This window comes from Trichechus manatus, unplaced genomic scaffold (assembly GCF_000243295.1).
Source record: "Trichechus manatus latirostris isolate Lorelei unplaced genomic scaffold, TriManLat1.0 scaffold00021, whole genome shotgun sequence".
Taxonomy (NCBI): domain Eukaryota; kingdom Metazoa; phylum Chordata; class Mammalia; order Sirenia; family Trichechidae; genus Trichechus; species Trichechus manatus.
In genome coordinates this window covers 21,426,644-21,449,087 of record NW_004443957.1, presented here as the reverse complement: position 1 = coordinate 21,449,087, position 22,444 = coordinate 21,426,644, and the positions used below count along the sequence as shown (strand labels likewise).

At 34.9% G+C, this 22,444-nt stretch overlaps 1 protein-coding gene across 2 annotated transcripts in view; it reads right to left on the bottom strand.

The window, feature by feature from the left end:
- TSEN15 (tRNA splicing endonuclease subunit 15) overlaps nt 1–22,444 on the bottom strand; it is a 32,465-nt gene that overhangs the window by 4,951 nt on the left and 5,070 nt on the right. The gene's annotated exons all lie outside the window — the stretch shown is intronic.

The window sequence follows — 22,444 nt, the reverse complement described above, 5'->3', positions numbered from 1 at the left end:
TACCACTGAACCACCACTGCCAAAGCGATAATTGGTTTGTTAAAACACCAGTCACAAAAAGCTACTTATCCACTACCTATCATTTAAGTTTATATAGGCATATAATTATTTTTGGAGAGAATGAGTAAGTTTGTTTCCTCACATTCAAGCCAATTCTAAAGTGACTATAAATGAGTTGAGTCAACAATATAGTAATACTTCAGTTATCAAGCATAAGTGTCAGGCAACATTTACTGGATAAATAAAATCTGTCTACCTGGCAAAATCTTAATTCCTTTTCAGGAGTTGGCAAAGCTTCATCATGTCTCTGAAGTATTCCCTCCCACCTTTCCCCAGCCTCTACACAAAGGGAGGTGTCCTACCCTACAGCAGCATCAGTGCAAACCTACATTACAGCAATCACTGTGTATATGTTTATATAGTTAAGTGTCTGTTTTCCACTGGATTGTAGTAAGCATTTTGTAAGTGAAACCTTTTTTTTTAAATTTTACTGATGCCCAATGCCTAATACAGTACCTGGGCAGAATGAATAAAGCTTTTTTCAGTGAAGGAGGTTTCCAAGTAGTTATGACTCTTTAGTAAGTAAACTTTAAATTTATGTTTCTGACAGTTTTCTAAAATTTATTACATAACTCTCTAGTACATTAAACAAAAGTTAAACTTGTCCTGATAGTTCATGATCATCGGGATTTGGTATTATTACTGTAGATACAGTGGTAGCTGGTAGGGGACGTGGGACCAAAGAAGTCCTATAGATCCTAGAACTTAATTTTTTAAAAGTACGTGATATTTGCTTGCTCTTCTCAATTATTTTATCACTTATCTATACCAGGAATTGGCAAACTACAGTCGCCTATTTTCTTTTATGGCCCATGAGCTAACGATGATCTTTACACCTTTAAATGGTTACATTTAAAATATGGTCTCTATTTTGCCACTTGGCCCACAATACCTAAAATACTTAACTATCTGGTACTTTAAGAAAAAAATGTGCTGATTCTTGTTTTACAGCATGACAAGGGTTAAAAATATGAATTGTAAGATATGATTACCAGGGAATAGTACTTTTTTTTTTTAAATACTGATTCAAAAGTCAAAGCAGGAGGTTTCACTTCTAATGAGGATATAGAAGATCTCAAAAGACCACCATTACTACCATAACAAAGAGAAAACACCTGATCAACTTAAAATATCATATTTTTCTTTACAGTCATAAAAGAGATGCGAACTCAAAACAGTCTAAAGCAATGAAATTTGAATGAGAAATGAGTCTTTTCTAGATAAGCAGAGACCTACTGATAGACATTTCCATCTCTGAGAATAATTGCTAAGTCTGGGCACATGTGGCTGGAGCAAGCCTCCTAAAGACAAGCAACTTTTCTGGGACAAGGAGAAACCAGCAATACTTCTAACAATCACACATGAATTGCCTGGTGGATTAGAATCTGGAGGGATGTCAATCTTTCCAGTCCACCAATTCTCCCCTATGGGCTTTTCCTGCATAAGAGATCCCAAGAAAAACTGGGGGAAGGGCTGGAATATAGCAAGAGATGTGTAATCACAAAGCCCTGCTGGAGTGAGAAGCCTGATTCTACTCTCAAGAGAAATCAGAAGAGAACTGAGATAACTAATACTACAACTTAGCCCTGACCCTGAATAGACTGATTAAATCAGGGCCCATCCTACCTGCCAGATCCAGAAAAGCAAGAGCCCTTTGTGGGAGGGGATATTATTCACATCAACCTTTATTTATATAATGTCTGCAGAGAAGCAGGAAAATATATCTAATAATCAATAGGAAAAAGTCAATATAAGAAGACCATCAGAAAACCAAGGATGTTGAAAAAAAATATTGGAATTAATAAAGACTCTAAAATAACTATTATAAATATGTTATAGTATTGTGGAAAGAACACAAAATGGGTGACAAGATGGGAAACTTCAGCAGAAAAATGGAATTTCTTTAAAAAAAATGAAATGAATTAAAAAAATATAATTTTATTTTTAAAAATGTAGGAGTCCCTGGATGGCACAAATGGTTAAGTGCTCGACTACAAGCCAAAAGGGTGATGGTATGAACCTACCCAGAGACCTCAGGAGACAGGACTGGCAATCTGTTTCTGAAAGGTCGCAGCCTTGAAAACCCTATGGAGCAGTTCTACTCTGCACACATGGGGTTGCCATGAGCCAGAACTCTGTGTAGCAGTCCTACTCTGCACACGTGGGGTTGCCATGAGCCAGAACTCTACGGAGCAGTTCTACTCTGCACACATGGGGTTGCCATGAGCCAGAACTCACTCATCAGCAACCAACAACAACAAAAGGCCTAACAAAAATGTATTGGATAGGCTTACTGTCAGAAGAAAGAATTAGTTAACTTGAAAACAGGTCACCAGAAACTAAATTGAAGTACAAAGAGAAAAATAATTTTTTTTAAATAACAAAACATCAGAGGCCTTTGGTACAGTATCAAATAAGTCTAAAATATGTGTAGTTAGAATTACAGAAGGCAAGAAAAAGAAAATAGTGCAGAAAAAATATCTGAAAATAGCTGAAAATTCTCCAAAATTGGTGTCTTTAAATCTAAAGTGTGTTTTTTATAGACAGCATACAGCTGGATCATGTTTCTATATCCAGTTTGACAACTGGAATGTTTAGTATATGCACATTTACAATTATTACTGATATGGTTGGATTTATGTCTACCATTTTGCTGTTTGTTTTCTATTTATCTTATGTCTTTTTGTTCCTCTGTTATCACCTTCTTTTGTATTAAATAGGTATTTTCTAGTGTACCATTTTAATTTCTTTGTTGATTTTGTTTTTAGAATACTTTATTTGAATTTCTTAATAGCTCTAGAGATTTCTATATACATTATAATTTATCATAATCTACCTCAAATTAATACTAACTTAATTCTAGTAAAATACAGGCAGTCCCCCAGATTATGAATGCTCCTAAAACTGTCTTTAAATCGAATTTATATGTAAATTGGAACAGTTAGGTATGGTTCATAGCTAACATCAGTTAGTCAAATGTTTGTCTTATTATACAGAATATAGTTTGCCTTTCTATACATCAAAAGCATTAAAAAAAAAAAAAACAAAACACTTCCAGATACATTAAAACAGCTTTAACATAATAATATGCAGGTAGTAATAATAATGTTTTGATGTGCATTGCAAGTAGCGCTCGTTTGTTTTTACGAACCATTGTATATACCTCGAATTTTTAATATAATAGGCTTTACAGTGGTTGGTTCATAACTACAGGTTATGACATTCATAACCCGGGGACATCATAACCCAGGGACTATCTATATAGAAACTGCTTGAATATAGCTCCTCTCCCTTCTCCCTTCTTTGTGCTATTATTGTCATGCATATTATCTCTCTACATATTATAAACCCAATAATACAGTTATAATTACTGCTTTACACAATCTTATATCTTTTAAAAAAGATAAGAGAAGAAAGGAGAAAAAATATATCAGGGTCATTTATATTAACCTACACATCTACCATTTCTGATATTCTTCATTTCTTCCTATGATTCAAATTACTCTCTGGTATATTTCCTTACTCTAATGTAGTTCCATCGCCCCCAACCCCTGATCCTCTATGCTATTATTGTTACATATATTACAACTTAATGTGTTATAGCTTGGTCAGTTGATTTTTGACAAAAATGCAAAGGCAATTCAATAATGTCTTTTTAACAGTGCTATATAATGACAACAGCTCCAGAACACATAGATCATTCTCTAGGATAGATCATATGCTAGGTCACAAAACAAGTCTCAACAAATTTAAAAAGACTGAAATCAGAGAAGGTATCTCTTCTAACCGCAATTAAATGAAACTAGAAATTAATACAGAAGGAAAACTGGAAAACACAAATGTACGGAAATTAAACAACATCTATTAAACAACCAATAAGTCATGGAAGAAATAAAGAAAGAAATCAGAAAACACTTACGAATTGAAAGAAGATGAAAGCACAACATATCAAAATTTATTAGACACAACTTAGGGACATTTATATATGTCTACATTAAAAAAAGAAGAAAGGTCTCAAATCAATAATATAACCCTACAACTTGAAGAGTTAGAAAAAGAGCAAACTAAGTCCAAAGCTACCAAAAGGGAGGAAATAACAAAGAACAGAACAGAAATAACTGAAATAGAAAATAGAAAAACAATAGACTCAACAAAACCAGAAGTTGGTTTTTTTAAAAGATCAATATAATTAACAAACCTTTAGCTAGACTGACAAAGAAAAAGAAGATAAAAATATCTAAAATCAGAAAGGAAAGTGGAAACATTACAATAGACCCTACAGAAATAAAAAAGGATCGTAAGAGAATCCTATGCGCAATTGTTTGCCAATAAATTAGATAACTTTGATGAAATGGACAAATTCCTAGAAACCCATAAACTACCTATGATGACTCAAGAAGAAAACTCAGCCAACCCATAACAAGTGAAGAGATTGAATTAGTTATCAAAAACTGCCCAACAACAACAAAAGGCATGCTCCAGATGACTTCACTAAGGAATTCTACCAAACATTTACAGAAAAAATGACATCAATCCTTCTTAAGCTCTTCCAAAAACTAGAAGAGATGGTAACACTTCCAAACTCATTCTCTGAAACTAGCGTTACCCTGATAACAAAGCCAGACACAGACAACACAAGAGAAAAAAACAAAAAAACTACAGACCAATATCTCTTATGAATACAGATTCAAAAAGTACTCAAGAAAATGCTAGCAAACTAATCTAACAAAATATTACAAGGACTGCACACCACGATCAAGTGAGATTTATTCCAGGAATGCAAGGGTGCTTCAACATTAGAGTAACAGTCAATGTAATATACCACATTAATAGAACAAAGGAAAAGAATCACAGGATCATCTCAATTGAGGCAGAAAGGACATTTGACAAAATCCAACACCCTTTCATGATAACAACACTCAGCAGTCTAGAAACAGAAGAGAAAATCCTCAATAGGATAAGGGGCATTTATGAAAAACCCACAGCTAAAATCATACTCAATGAAGAAAGACTGAGAACTTTCCCCTTAAGATCAGGAACAGGACAAGGATGACCACTCTCACCGCTGCTATGCAATATTGTACTGGAAGTCCTAGCCAGAGCAGTTAGCTAGGCAAGAAAAATAAATAAAGAGTATTCATATCTGGAAAGAAGAAGTAAAACTATCCCTACTCACAGATGACATGACCCATGTACAGAAAACCCCAAAGAATCCACAGAAAGCTACTAGAGATAATGAATGAATTCAGCAAAGTGGCAGGGTACAAGGTCAACACACAAAAATAAGTTGGGTTTCTATATACCAACAATGAGAAGTCTGAAAAGGAAATAAAGAAAAAATTCCATTTACAATAGCATGTAAAAGAATAAAATACCTAGGAATAAATTTAACCAGGAAGGTGAAAGACTTGCACACTGAAAACTATAAAACATCACTGAAGGAAATTTTAAAAACCCATTGCCACTGAGTTGATTCCGACTCACAGCGACCCTACAGGACAGAGCAGAACTGCCCCATAGAGTTTCCATAGGTTTTTCTTCATGGAAACAGACTGCCACATCTTTCTCCAGCAGAGCAGCTAGTGGGTTCAAACCACCAACCTTTCTGTTAGCAGCCAAGCACTTAACCACTGTGCTACCAGTGCTCCTTGAAAGAAATTAAAGAAAACTTAAATAAATGGAAGGACATTTCATGTTCATTGATTGGAAGACTTAACATTACTCAGATATTAATACTACCCAAAGCAATCAATAGATTTAATGCAATCCCCCTCAAAATTTCTATGCCTTCTTTGAAGAAATGTAAAAAAGTCAATCTTCAAATTTATATGGAACTGTAAGCGACACCAAATAGCCAAAACAATCTTAAAAAGAAGAACAAAGTCGGAGGACTCACACATTCCAATTTCAAAATGTACTGTAAAGCTACAGTAATCAAAACAGTCTGGTACTGGTATCAGGACAGACATACAGATGAATGAAATAGAATTGAGAGTGCACAAATAAACCTATACATCTATGGTCAACTGATTTTTAACAAAGCTGCTAAGTCCATTCAATAGGGAAAGCATAGTCTCTATAATAAATGCTGCTGGGACAACTGGATCTCCACATTTAAAACAATGAAGCTAGATCCGTACTTCAACAACATACATGAAAATTAACTTAAAAGAGATAGATGACCTAAATGTAAAAACAAATCATAAAACTCCTAGAACAAAACATAGGAGTAATGCTTCTTAGACCATAGTTTTTGACAACGGATTCTCAGATATGACACCAAAAGCACGAGCAAGAAAAGACAAAGTATATAAACTGGACTTCACCAAAAAGGAAAACTTTTGTACACCAAAGGACTTTATCAACAAAGCGAAGAGAGAACCTACAAAATGGGAGAAAATATTTGGAAACCATGGATCTGAAAAGGGTTTAATATCTAGAATATATAAAGAACTCCTACAACTCAACAACAAACAATCCAATCAAAAAATGGGCAAAGGATTCGAACAGGCATTTCACCAACAAAGACATACAACTGACCAATAAACACATGAAAAGTTGCTCAAGGACATCAGTCATTAGGGAAATGCATATGAAAACCACAATGAGATACCATTTCACTCCACTAGGAAGGCTATTATCAGAAAAACGGAAAATAACATGTATTGGTGAAAATGTGGAGAAACTGAAATACTCACTTATTGTTAGTGGAACTGTAAAATGCTGCAGCCACTATAAAAAACACTTTGATATTTCCTCAAAAAGCTAAACATAGAATTATCATATGACCCAGCAATTTCATTCCTGAGTATATATCCAGAAGACCTGAAAGCAGGGACAGATACATATACTTTTATACCATTGTTCATCATAGCATTATTCACAACAGCCAGAAAGTGGAAACAACCCAAGTTTTCATCACAGAGGAACAGATAAGTAAAATGTAGCATATACATACAATGTAATATTATTCAGCAATAAAGAAAAATGAAGTTTTGAGGCATGCCATGGCATGGATGAACCTCGACAACATTATGCTGAGTGAAATAAGCTCAACACAAAAGGACAAATAGCGTATGATCCCACTTATATGAAATACCTAGAATAGGCAACTGCATAAAGGCCAAGTTTATTAATTGGTACTAGGGGCTGTTGGAAGGGGGGAAATGGGGCGTTATTCCTTAAAGGGTACTGACTTTCTGTTTTAAGGGTGATGAAAACATTTGTAGACAGATAGTGCACAACATGGTGAACATAGTTAATGTCACCGAATTATACACCTAAAAACAGTTGAAATGGCAAATGTTTTGTTACATTCTACCATAATAAAAAAGTGAAGATAGGATGCCTCTATGTCTACATATAGGATTACTGTAAGAATCAAATGAGATGGCATATATGAAAGGGCTTTTCAAACTGTCAAGTAATTACTGAATACACGTATTACTACATAGTACCTATCCCAATTTTGCAAATTGGGACATAATGTTTGTATTTGTCCCTCCCCACATGGTTATTACTAAAAAAGGATACTAACCCAAATATATTAAGGTACAGAGCACCCTTAGTAGAAGTATACAAAATGTTCATTTTCTAAAACAGACAGTCTGAATCCCAGAAATTGAGACTTAGTCCTTAAAAAAATAAACTTCCATCTAGGTTGAACTGCATATCAATTAGTTAGATTCCTGCTCATACCAGAGATTTACTTTATAGAGAGATATTTAGATGAAGCAACCACAGAGATGCACCAGAAATCTTATCAGCCTTGATGGGAAGTGACACCCTGAAAAAGACAACATACTCCAATTATTTCATGAATGCAAATCTTTTAGTATAACTAAATATTCTCCTTCTTCAAAAGTGATAAACCAATATCTAAATAGAGTCATAGAAAAAAACTATTTTTATCAGCTGTCCATCTTGAATTAATTTTTTTTTCTAAAAAGAGGGAAAAGGAGCAGACCTTGAATCAACTGAAATTTTAAATTATCTAAATCTTCTGTTGTCAGCATGCACCACAGTTTCTCTCTAGTATGCAATATACATAAAATCCAAAGCCACTGCAATGTACACAAGTTAAAAATAAGTTTCCCTAAACTTCGGTAACTGGCAGAGTATGGGACACAGAGCAGAAGGAAAAACAAAACAAAAACAAAAACCTATTAAGACTACTTTTACATAATTTCCATTTCTCAAGATATTGTTTAAATCAGAACATACACATCCACAGGTATACACATATATGTAGATAGATGGATGGATGGACAGATGGATGAATAGATGGAAGGACGGATGACAGATACTTTTTTTTCCTAGGGGAATTCTGGTCCACACGTTGGAATTTAGGATAGAAATTTCCATCTCATCCTCTGCTCTTTTTTCATTCTCAACTGACACGTTTCCAGGGTTCTTTGCCTGATATAAACAGCAAAACATTTTCAGACTCACCCAGAACACCCATACAGGAAACCATAACGTTTGAAAATTAGCTGAGTGTTGTAAAGGGGGGGTTTGTCTTCAGAGTTGAGGGAAGTCACTGTCAAAAATGAAATGGAAGTTCCCATTTCTTGTTTATTCTACTTCGTGGGTACATGGGGGAAAAATACCAGTGAATCTTCCTAGTCATAACTGAATAAAATAGTTCATTGTCTCTGTTACCTAAAACACACTTGGAAAATCTTACAAAGAGTCTTGTTCAGGATCTCTTCTAGTCTATTTTTAAAATATATTTAAAGTAATGCCATCATCTTTCCCTATTCAAGACCTTCCTTATATATTTTCTTTATAGGATACTACATTAACTCCTAAAGCTGTTTATTTTGCCTTTAAATCATCAGATTTTGCTTTCTCAATCTATTATTATTATTACTACTAACTTATATGTATAATTTTTAAAAGCTCAGTTTTTTGGAAAATATTATGAAAATGTTCATCACACAAATCTAAAATTATAAAGTAGATAATGAAATTCCTTACAGTTCATATTACTATACAGTTCATATTAACTATTAGTAATAACATGTTCTGAAGTTCTATTTTATAAATCACACATGGTTATAAAGATGCAGAAAACAGTGAAGCACCACCAGAATATTATAATCTCACTTAACTTATAACAAACTTGGTTTATTAATTTAGAAACAAGGAATGAAACTTATAAATGTATAATTTATAAAAGAGCTCAGTTCTTCGAAAAAATATTATGAAGACGTCAATCACACAAATCTAAAATAATAAAGTAGATAATAAAATTCCTTAAAGTTCATATGGAGTCCCTGGGTGGTGTAAATAGTTAATGCATTCGTCTGCTATTTGAAAGGATGGAGGTTATAGGCCACCAAAAGACACTTCAGAAGAAAGGCCTGCAGATCTACTTCCAAAAAAATCAGCCACTGAATTACCCTTCGAGCACAGTTCTACTCTGACACACACAGGGTTGCCATGAGTCGGAGTTGACTCTACAGCAACTGGGAACAGTGCATATTTGACAGGTCTTAATTAAATCCACATATCAAAAACATAAACTATGTATTAACAACATAAGAATTACAGGTTTTGAGTCAGTTATATCTCAAGGAAAAATTTCTACCTAAAAAAAAGATACATCAGTAATAATCATAGTTGTTGATCAACAGTAACAAAATTTGATATTTTTAACAGGTTCCCCTTTCTCATAACTGTTCACAGAGGAGCACTGAATACAGAAAATAGGGTGATTCCAAAGCTTGATGCGGCTAACTTGGAAACAATCCTGAGGCAAACACACAGGTAATATGATTTGGCTAATGCCCTTTGTCCAACTTATTTAAATAACTTCCATAAATCTTCACATTTATTTTTCTGTAATGATCCTACAACACAGACTAACTAATCTCTGGAGATTTACAGAGGACAAGGAAGTTGAAGACAACATTACTTTTAACCGCAAATATTGTTGAAATGAGAATGGTCAGTAGTGCATTCGGGGTTGAAACTACTATTAATTTCAATCCACAGAGAGTATATCTTCTTCTCTCCTCTTCAATGTGGCCAAACTGGTACATGCTGTATCCTTACCAGTAAAAAACACTAACTCCTTGACCTCCCTCATTATGATATAATGGAATGACATGCCATAACGCAACTTTGAACACAATGCAAAATTAACTTGGTACCCAAGGCATCAAAGAAGACTTATTCATCCACAGGCTCAGCTATGAAAAGTTCCAGGGATAAGACCACTTCCTTGGGAATCATGCCAATGCCTGCCCAGTGCAAAATTAAGGCAGCTAAAACCCCAATGGAGTTTTCCTAAACAATTAAGTGCCTGTTGGGCTCTTCAGCCCACTGGGAAGTCATTCTGTTAAAATAAACTGCAAGCATTCTTTTTTCTTTTTGAGGGTAAAGAGAAAAAAATGCTGTGTCAGTTAAAAGAAGGTGCCAGAATTTGGGGGTTTTACCAGCAACGTATTTCCAAGAGGCAGCGTGAGGACACACATTCTGATGTGCAGAGAAACAAAGTGACAAAAGTCATTTTATCTGTTATTAGACTTTAGTCCTCAAATAAAATTAACCATCATTAAACGGATTTGTAATAAAGAATATGCTTCCTAAAAAAGGAAATATTTTTCAATTACAGGGAAATGTTAATGGAGTACCTTCAAGAAAACATGTATCACTTCAGGATTAAATCTTATTAACTCTGAACATCTTTAGAAATGTTCTAAGGAAGGATTTCAATTAGTTCTAGTAACCCTTAAAGCCACCATTAATGTAAGTCCTTTTCCCAAGAGTCTAAAGGAAAAAGAAGGGTAACAAAAACGACAGAAGGACAGGAGAATATGGATGAAAAAGAATTCAACTAAAAGATAAGAAGGCTATTCATAGCACTGGCAGAGCGCTTTTTCAGACTTGATATTGTTCTCTACCCTCAAATACATATTACACTTACAGAGTAAAGTGTGGGAAACGGTGGTGATAAATTTTGCAAGCTGATGGATTTTGCAGGCATTCTAGCTTTTTGGAAATTCTTGGAAGGTTGCTAACAACATATCCTTATGTTCTTTAAGGTATTATTTAGAAAGTCTCTACTGGCAACTCTTGATTTAGCTTTCTCTCACCTTTGAATTCCTTAATCTCTTCTGCTTCTGACCCATCACACCCCTGACACACACACACATTCTCTCTCTCTCTCACACACACACACATACACACATCAACAATCCAGGTGTTTGTCACCACCTTCCAAGAGTGACTCAGAAGTTTACTTCAGACAAGGTGGTTCTCATTATCTTAGTCACCCAAGTCTACAAATGACCCCTGCCAGCACAGTTCCATCATTCCTGTGTCAATTTTCATCAGTATCATGGGATCTTACCAGCTTCAGGCAGGCACTCCCCCTCGGCCCTCAATACTTTGCTCGTGCTATTACTTTGCCAGGAACAGCCATTCCCATCCTTGATCCACATTAAATGCCTACACATATTTCAAACAACTTGTCCTTCAGGAATCTTTCTCAGACTCTCCCACCTCTACACCACAGTCTAGGCTGAATCTCAATGTGTATGGGTTCTTTTCTCCTCATAAAAGCACTGATGCAGCAGATAGGAAAACAAATAATTGCTCCATTTCTATTTATCAGGGTTACTGCTGTGATAACATATAAATAGCTAACAAAATTTTTTTAAATAATTACATCCTTTACTAAAGAAAAATTACTACTGACAGTCTTCAAAAGCTATACTCGGGACAATTAATTCTGACAAAAATGATATGGCTTAATAAGCTAAGAAACAGATTTTAAAGTTTACAGATTTAAAAAAGTCACAGGCTAAAAATCCTACTTTGGCTCTGCCACTTATTTCTTACATGTATTGAGTTGTTTTTACTTTTTTTAAAGATATCAATTTCATTAATTTTTTAAGAATCTTGTCAAAACAGTTTTGATCAAACCAACTCAGCTGCTGAACTAGCATATGGGAAATTTAGTGTATGGAATTTGCAGCCTTTTTGTAAATTTCTAGAGTAAAATTCAGATTGGAAAATGCCAAGAAAGAGAACATATGGAATAATTTTCTCTCAGATAAAATGGCTCAGTGTATCCATTTTAAAGATCACCAATAACCATAAATAAGAGAAATGCCACTAATTCGTGGTACTAGAGGGATAAAACAGTCATTAGAGAGGTTCCATCTTCATGTAAGTTATCTGTCATTCTTCTGTGACACCAAGAGGAGAGAGAGCCATTTATAATTTAGTCAAGTTTAAAAGGATGAATGGATCCATTGCTATTATTAAGAAAGAAACTACAATCCTTGGTAACAAGAGAGATTCATAGATCATATCAAATAATATCTTAATTTTCCTGGTTTTTATAATAGTACAAAATGCTTTGATCAATTTTTTATTTTAAACTTATAACATGCATTATCGTGAATAAGCTTAAAATACAGCAACTATGGTTTTAGTTTTTATCCCATCTCTCATATCCTACTGGAGAAACTAAACTTGCATTGAAACTGGGTGTCAACACAGAGTCTATCAGAAAAAAACACTAGCATTTAAAAAAGAGAAAACCATTTTTTCTCCTCACAACTTCCTAGGGTTCTTGCATAAGTCACCTAAGATATATGCTCATTTACAGCTACATGGAATATTAATATTAATTCTGGTACAGAAACCTGTAATACTATTATCCTAACTTTGGGGTAATATATTTCCTCCATTTAGGGTACTCAACAAATACCAGTGGCAGGGTAGCCCAAAAGGAAGTGAATAAAGTTACCTGAACATAAATTTTGACTTTATATGGTACGTTAGCACTGAAAAAGATAGGCTCTTGGCTTTAGTTAGGATTCTTTTGGTTGTTTCACCTTTAAATCCATCAGAGCTCTTGACCTCTGTAAATCTAGGAATATGATTTTATACCATTGCTGGGTCTGGGGAAACTGTGCTCATACCACTAGCCATTTATGCAACATGCTACATGGATTCCTCAAATGCACTTTAGCGAGAAACAATCTAGAGGACTTTCCATGTGGATATAACCATCTAAATACATCATTTAACATGGTATTTTATAACATAAACTAAAAATTATTTCGCATCAACTTTAAGAAGTTTTAGAAGAGAGAAAAAGTATATGTCCCTCCTTTCAAGAAACACTAAGACTTAATCACTTCATACTCCATCAGCAAAATTTTCCCACCAGATAATCAGAAATGGGCATCTGACCAAATTTTATTCTCCCACTGAAGATCAATGATTTACCATTAAATCAATATTTTCACAAGGGGCTAGTATACACAAGACCTTCTAAGACTCGGAAAATATGACAAGGTGTTTAACTATGACCATATATTATGTGTAACTGCTTTACAGCAAAGACTGGTCACACACTGTACTTTTACTCAAAGTACAGTTCACTCACTGCCATTCAAATACACATTCACCCTGTAATGGAATGTGTCTGCATTCTAGCTAGAATCTATGTAAACAATATCATCAGATTCAAAGCCTAGGAAAACAAGGGGGAAATGGTTACAGAAACTTTTTAGGCATTCTCAGAAATGCACACAGATATAACACTGAACTGTGCCTATAACTGTTTACTTTTTAAGAATTCAGAAAATATAAACACACCATAAAATTATGTAAAGAATAAGCCATGCAACTATATATGCCACTCTACCACTCAGCAGTCAAGTACCTAGACAGCTATTAAAATGGTTTTATTTAATACAGTAAAATTATGTATTTCTATCACAAGGAAAATGTTTAAGTTGTAGTTAGCTATGTAAATGACAGAGTTTGTTTGGTCCAGTTTTACAAACAACAGACTCCAAAACTTGGGAACTACAATAAAGGAACAAACAGGTATCTGGCCAAATATGTTATGTACCCTTTGTAAGTAATACGTAATTGCACCTCCAGCAAACTGTCATCTCCCCTTGCTCTCTAGTCTTTCATGCAACCTAGCTTCCCTTTTTGTAAAATGTTGTTTAAAATTTTTGAGGGATACAGAGCAAAAAAAATTTTGTTTATACTTAAGTAGGTGAGCCGCAGAGTCCATAATGGTGATTTACAATTGGTGTGCTGAGCTTGGTTGTACAGTGTGTGGCAACCAATTTGTTTCTAACAATAAAGTGCCAACATTGGCAGGTTACTTTTTTGTATAAAACTAATATTCCCTATATTATCATTCTCATCCACTCACATTCCAACATGTTTTCTTTAGTGGGAGTCAAAGGGGGAAGTTAGAACTAAGAGGTACTGGGAATAATATATGAGCCAAAGCTTATCTTATCTCTGCTGTAGTCTAAGAGAACTGGACTAGAATCAAAAGTCAAAAACAACAATAATAATAATAACAAAGGTTTAAAAAAAACCAAAATCCACTGCCGTTGAGTTGATTCTGACTCATAGCGACCCCACAGGGTTTCCAAGCCTGCAAATCTTTACAGAAACCGACTGCCACGTTTTTCTCCTGGGGAACCACTGGTGTTTCCAAACTACTGACCTTTCGGTTAGCAATTGAACACTTTAATCACCACGCCACCAGCTGTAGTCTTGCTAAAGAAATCAAACTGAATCTGATCAAGTCCCTGGTTCCAGTTGCCAATATGCAAGAAATACAGAAGGCAGACAAAGATGTTGAAAATAAAGGGTCAGAGGTGGAACCCATAGATCAGGGGTCTGCAAATTTTGGTCCATCGGACAAATCTGGCCAGCTTCTGTTTTTCTAAATACAGTTTTATATGAATACAGCCACATTCACTCATTTATGTATTGTCTATGGCTGCTTTCACACTAACATGGCAGAGTTGAGTAGTTGCAACAGAGATCAAATAGTCCACAAACCTAAAACAGTTACTATCTAGAGCTTTATGGGAAAAGTCTGATAATCTCTAAGACAGATGCTTTTAGTTTTTTTTTTTTTTTTTTTTTAAGGCAGATTAACGGAGATTTAAAAGACATAGCACTTTGGGTAAAATTTATGGGATGTAAATAGAGCAGTGTTTAGAGGTAAATGTATAGTATTAACTGCTTATATTACCAATATCAGGAATAAAAGAGGGAACACCATTACAGACCATACGGATATTAAAAGAATAATAAGGGACTATTGTGAACAAGTTTATGTCAATAAATTTGATAACACAGATGAATAAACAAATTTCTTCTAAAATACAAATACCAGAGCTCACTCAGAAGAAACAGATAATCTGATACCCCTACACTTATCAATACAATTTCATTTGCAGTTCAAAAATCCTCCTAGAAAGAAAACTCCACGTTCTGATGGCTTCAGTGGTAATTTCTACCAAACGTTTAAGGAAGAAATAATACCGATTCTATAAAAACTCTTCCAGAAAATTGAAGAGCAGAGAACACCTTTCAACTCATTTTATAAGGTCACAATTACCCTAATATAAAAACAGGTAAATGCATTACAAGAAAATTATAGACCAATGTCCCTCATGAACATAGATGCGAAAATCCTTAACATTAGCAAATCGAATAAATTATGACCAAGTAGGATTTAGCTCAGGAATATAAGGTTGATTGAGCATTTGAAAATCAAAATAATTCACCATATAAACATACTTAACATAAAAAGGTGAGATCAATAGTGCAGGAAAACATTTAATAAAATCCAGCATCCATTCATGACAAAAATTCAAGGAAACTAAGAATAAAGGGGAATTTCTTCAGCCTAATAAATAACATCTACCAAAAAACAAAAACAAAAAACAAAAAAGTACAGCTAACATCATACTGATAGATAAAGACAATGTTTCTCTCTGAGACTGGGAACATAGCAAGGATTCTGCTCTCACTACTTCTATTCAACATTGTACTGGAGGTCCTAGTTAATGCAATAAAGCAAGAAAAAAACAAAAACACAGATTTGAAAATAAATAAAACTGTCTTTATTTGCAGACAACATGATCATCACCATAGAAGACACCAAAGACTCTACAAAACAACTATAAGAAATAATAAGTAAATTTAGCAAGGTTAGCAGAATGCATTCAGTAGAAAAAACACTGTTTTTCTATATACTAGTAATGATCACCACCATTCATCTGTCAGTTTGCCCGTACTGTGATGGCTTGTGTGTTGCTGTGATGCTGGAAGCTATGCCACCTGTATTTCAAATACCAGCAAGGTCACCCATGGTGGACAGGTTTCCGCTGAGCTTCCAGACTAAGAAAGACTATGAAGAAGGACATGGTGGTCAACTTCTGAAAAACCTGGCCAGTGAAAACCTTAGGAATAGCAGTAGAACACTGTCTGATACAGTGCAGGAAGATAAGCCCCTAAGGTTGGAAGGCACTAAAAATACTACCAAGGGGTTCTGGACAGAGCTGGAGAAGGATGTAGAACAAAATTCTAACACACACAAAAAAAAACAGATTTACTGGCCTAAAGGAGACTGAAGAAACCCAGAGAGTATGGCCCCCAGACACCCTTTTAGCTCAGTGGTGAAGTCACTTCTGAAGTTCACTGTTCAGCCGGGGAGTGGACAGCCCCATAAAACCAAATGGGACTAATGAGGCACAGCAGTCCAGGGACAAGGACTAGAAGGCTGAAGGGGACAGGAAAGCTGGTGATAGGGAACCCAAGGTTGAGTAAGGACAGTGTTGATGTGTTGTGAGGTTGTTAACCATTGTCACAGAGCAACATGTGTACTGTTTAATGAGAAACTATTTTGTTCTGTAAACCTTCATCTAACGTGAGAATAGCAGCACAATTGGAAGAGCGCAGTCGATGTCACTGAACTGTGCATGTAGAAATTTTTGAAATGGTGTATCTTTGGCTATGTATATTTTCACCAAAAAAAAAAGGTCGAGAAGGGAGAGGGTTGACATGTCATGGGGTTGTTAACCATTGTCATAAAACAATATGTGTACTACTGTTTAACGAGAAACTATTTTTTCTGTAAACCTTCACCTGAAGTACAATTAAAAAAAAAAAATATTACCAAGGAAGAGCTGCCCCCTCAAAGTAGAGTTGACCTTAGTGATGTGGATACAGTCAAGCTTTTGGGGCCTTCATTTGCTAATGTGGCACGAGACAAAAGGAGAAGAAACAGCTGCAAACATTCATTAATAATCAAAACATGAACTGTACAAAGTATGAATCTAGGAAAATTGGAAGTATCAAAAATGAAATGGAATGCATAAAGATCGATATCCTAGGCATTAGTGAGCTGAAATGGACTGGTACTGGCCATTCTGAATTGGACAATCATATAGTCTACTACACTGGGAATGACAAATTGAAGAGGAATGGCATCATATTGTCAAAAAGAACAAACATTTCAAGATCTATCCTGAAATATAATGCTGTCAGTGATAGGATAATATCCATACGCCTACAAGGAAGACCAGTTAATATGACTATTATTCAAATTTACACAAAAGCACTCAAGCAAAAGATGAAGAAATTGAAGATTTTTACCAACATCTGCTGTCTGAAATTGATCAAACATGCAATCAATATGCATTGATAATTACTGGTGACTGGAATGTGAAAGTTGGAAGCAGAGGACCAGTAGTTGGAAAATACAGCCTTGGTAATAGAAATGATGCCCGAGATTGCATGATAGAATTTTGCAAGACCAACAACTTCTTCATTGCAAATACCTTTTTTCAACAACATAAATGACAACTATACACATGGACTTCACCGGATGGAATACACAGGAAATCAAACTGACTACATCTGTGGAAAGAGACAATAGAGAACCTCAATATCATCAGTCAGAACAAGGTGAAGGCCCGACTGTGGAATAGACAATCAGTTGCTCTTATCCAAGTTCAAGCTGAAGCTGAAGAAAATTAAAACAAGTCCACAAGAGCCGAAGTATGACCTTGAGTATACCCCACCTGAATTTGGAGAACATCTCAAAAACAGATTTGACACAGTGAACATTAATGACCAAAAACCAGACAAGCTGTGGAATGACATCAATGACATCACACATGAAGAAAGCAAAAGGTCATTAAAAAGTCAAGAAACAAAAGACCAGAATAGATGTCAGAAGAGACTCTAAAAGTTGCTCTTGAATGTCTAGTAGCTAAAGCGAACGGAAGAAATGATCATGTAAAAGAGCTGAACAGAGGATTTCATGAGGCAGCTGGAGAAGACAAAGTAAAGTATTATAATGAAATGTGCAAAGATCTGGAGTTAGAAAACCAAACAGGAAGAACATGTTTGACTTTTCTCAAGCTGAAAGAACTGAAGAAAAAATTCAAGCTTCGAGTTGCAATACTGAAGGACTCTGGGCAAAACACTAAATGACACAGGAAGCATCAAAATAAGATGGAAGGAATACACAGAGTTACTGCACCAAAAAGAACTGGTCGAAGTTCAGCCATTTCAGGAGGTAGCATATGATCAAGAACCAATGGTACTGAAGGAAGAATCCAAGCTGCACTGAAGGCATTGGCAAAAACAAGGCTCCAGGATTTGATGGAACACCAACGGAGATGTTTTAACAAATGGATGCAGTGCTGGAATTGCTTACTCATCTATGCCAAGAAATTTGGAAGACAGCTACCTGGCCAATCAACTGCAAAAGATCCATATTTGTGCCCATTCCAAAGAAAGGTGATCCAAAAGAATGTGGAAGTTATCGAACAATGTTATTAATATCATATGGAAGTAAAATTTTGCTGATGATCATTCAAAAGCGGTTGCAGCAATACATCAACAGGGAACTGCCAGAAATTCAAGCTGGATTCAAAAGAGGATGTGGAATGAGGGATATCACTGCTAACGTCAGATGGATCTTGGCTGAAAGCAGAGAATATTAGAAAGATGTTTACCTGTGTTTGATTGACTACATAAAGGCATTCAACTGTGTGGATGATAACAAATTATGGATAATATTGCAAAGAATGGGAATTCCAGAACACTTAACTGTGCTCACGAGGAACCTATACATTGATCAAGAGGCAGTCATTTGAACAGAAAAAGGAGATACTATGTAGTTTAAAATCAGGAAATTGTGTGCGTCAGGGTTGTATCCTTTCACCATGCTTAGTCAATCTGTATGCTAAGCAAATAATTCGAGAAGCTGGACTATATGAAGAAGAATGCAGCAGCAGAACTGAAGGAAGACTCATTAAGAACCTGTGATATGAAGATGACACAACCCTGCTTGTTGAAAGCGAAGAAGACTTGAAGCACTTACTGATGAAGATCAAAGACTACAGCCTTCAGTATGGATGACACCTACACATAAAGAAAACAAAAATCCTCACAACTAGACCAATAAGCAATATCATGATAAATGGAGAAAAGACTGAAGTTGTCAAAGATTTCATTTTACTTGGATCCGCAATCAACACCCATGGAAGCAGAAGTCAAGAAATCAAACAACATATTGCATTGGGCAAATCTGCTGCAAAAGATCTCTTTAAAATGTTAAAAAGCAAAGATGTCACTTTGAGGACTCAGGTTTGTCTGACTCAATCCATGGTATTTTCAATCGCCTCATATGCATGCGAAAGCTGGACAATGAATAAGGAAGACTGAAGAAGAATTAATGCCTTTGAATTATGGTGTTGGGAAAGAATATTGAAAATACCATGGACTGCCAGAAGAACGAACAAATCTGTCTTGGAAGAAGTACAGCCAGAATGCTCCTTAGAAGCGAGGATGGTGAGACTTCATCTCATGTACTTTGGACATGTTATCAGGAGGGACCAGACACTGGAGAAGGACATCATGCTTGGCAAAGCAGAGGGTCAACAAAAAAGAGGAAGACCCTCAACGAGATGGACTGACACAGTGGCTGCAACAATGGGCTCAAACACAGCAATGATTGTGAGGATGGCACAGGACTAGGCAGTGTTTTGTTCTGTTGTTCATAGGATCATCCTGAGTTGGAACCAACTCAACAACACCCAACAACAACAAAGTAATGATCAAATGGACATCAAAATTTAAAAATACATTTACAGTAGTATCAAAGTAAAACAAATAGTTAGGAATAAATATAACAAAATATGTATAAATATAACAAAATATGTATAAGACTTATAGGCTGAAAAATACAAAACCTTTTTGAAGGAAATTAAAGAACTACCTGAGATATCAATTCTGTCCAAATAAAGTTATAGATTCAATACAATCCCAATCAAAATTTCGGCAGCTGTTTACAGGAATTAACAAGCTGATTTTAAATTTTATAAGCAAAAGTATTTAGAACAGCTGCAAACAACTTTGAAAAAGAAGAGCAAAGTTGGAAGACTTATACTGTCTGATCTCAAGCCTTTCTATAAAACTACAGTAATCAAAGCAGTGGGCCACTGACATAAGGACAGACATACAGATCAACAATATAGATAAGAGAGTCCAGAAACAGACCAACACATATATGGTCAGTTGATTTTCAACAGGGGTGCCATGGTAATTAAATGAAGACAGTCTTTTTAATAAATGGAGCTGGAACTATTGGACATTCACTTGCCGAATTAATCAACCTTGACCTTTACCTTGTACCATATATAAAAATCGACTCAAAATGAATCATAGGCCTAAATGTAAAATCTAAAACTATAAAACTTCTAGAAGAAAACACAAGAGAAAACCTTTGTGACTTTGGGTTAAGCAAAGATTTCTTGCATAGAATATAAAAAGTACAAACCACAAAAAAAAATCAATAAATTAGACTTCAATCAAAATTAAAACTTCTACTCTTTTAAAGAAATTGTTAAGAAAATGAAAAGCAAGCCCCAGACTGGAAGAAAATATTTTCAAAAAACATATTTGATAAAGGAATTGTATCCACAATAAAGAACTCTCATAACTTATTAATAAGAACACAAACAACTCAATTTTTAAAATATAGGCAATAGATTTGAACATATATCTGACCAAATAAATAATATGGATAGCAAATAAGTACATAAAAGATACTCAACTTCATTAGTCATGAAGAAAATGCAAATTAAAAACCACAATGTGATGACAATACATACCTAACTAAATGACTAAAATTAAGCAAACTGACAATACAAAATGTTGCTGACGATGTGAAGCAACTAGAACTCTCACACATTGCTGGTGGGAATACAGAGTAGTACAGCCACTTTAGAAAACAGTTTGGAAGCTTCTTATGAAGTTAAAAATACATTTACCATATGAATTAGCAATCCAGAGTCTAGACATTTACCCAAAAGAAATGAAAACATTTATCTACGCAAAAGCCTGTGTAAGATGTTTACAGCAGTTTAATTCGTGAAAGCCAAAAAAACTAGAAAAATCCAAATGCTCAACTAGTGACTGGATAAACAAAATGTGGCACATCCATACAACAAAGTACTACTCAGCAATAAAAAAAAGAACACACCACCGATATATGCAATAACAGAGATAAATCTCTAAAACATCATGCTAAATGAAAGAAGTCTGACACAAGAGACTTATTTCTTAAGGTAGACACATGCAAAAATGTTGATTATAAAAAAGATGGATAAACATGATATTAAAATTAAGAATGGTTATTCATCAAAAGATACCTTAAAAACAGTAAAAGACAGATTTAAGAACTTCTACAAGTCAATGAGAAAACCACAAACTCAACAGGCAAAGTGCATGAACAGGCATTTCTCAGGAAAGGAAACAATAAATATATAAGAAATGTTCGATATGATTAGTGATCAGAGAAAAGTAAATTAAGACGACAGTGAGATAACTTATTCAACTGGCAAAAATCAGTAAGTCTGATGATACCAAATGTTAAGAGATGACATGTCTCCAAAGGATCTTGTTTACATTGCTGGTGGGAAAGTAAACTGGAGCAACCACTTTGGAAAATAGTTTCAAATTATCCGCTAAAGTTGAACATCATTAGCAATACTCCACCATCAAGATGAATAAACTGTAGTACAATCAAACAATGAAATATTACACAGTAGCCAAAACAAATGAACTACAGCAATAAACAATACTGGATACACTTTAGCACTATAATATTAAATATATATATAAAGTGAGCCTCAAAAGATTACATACCTTTTTCTAAAGTTAAAAACATCTAAAACAAAACAATATTCAATGAACACGGGATTCAGGATAATAGTTACCTCAGGTCCACAGAAGGAAGGAGATGAGAGGAACCATAGGTCAGATAAAAACTCTTGCCAAGAGCCTAGTTTTTGTTTTGGGTGGTAGATTCAGAGCTACTTAATAATATTATTAAAAATAAGTAAGTATGTAAGTAACTAAATGAATGCATAAAGTAATAATGAGATTATGTCATGAAACAAAGATAAACTGAATTCAATGTTGTGCACCTGAGGTTAAAAAGGTTAAAAAAGAACAAAAAAACAAAAAAACGCTCCATGACAGCCCCGTAAAACCAAATGAGACTAACGAGGTACAG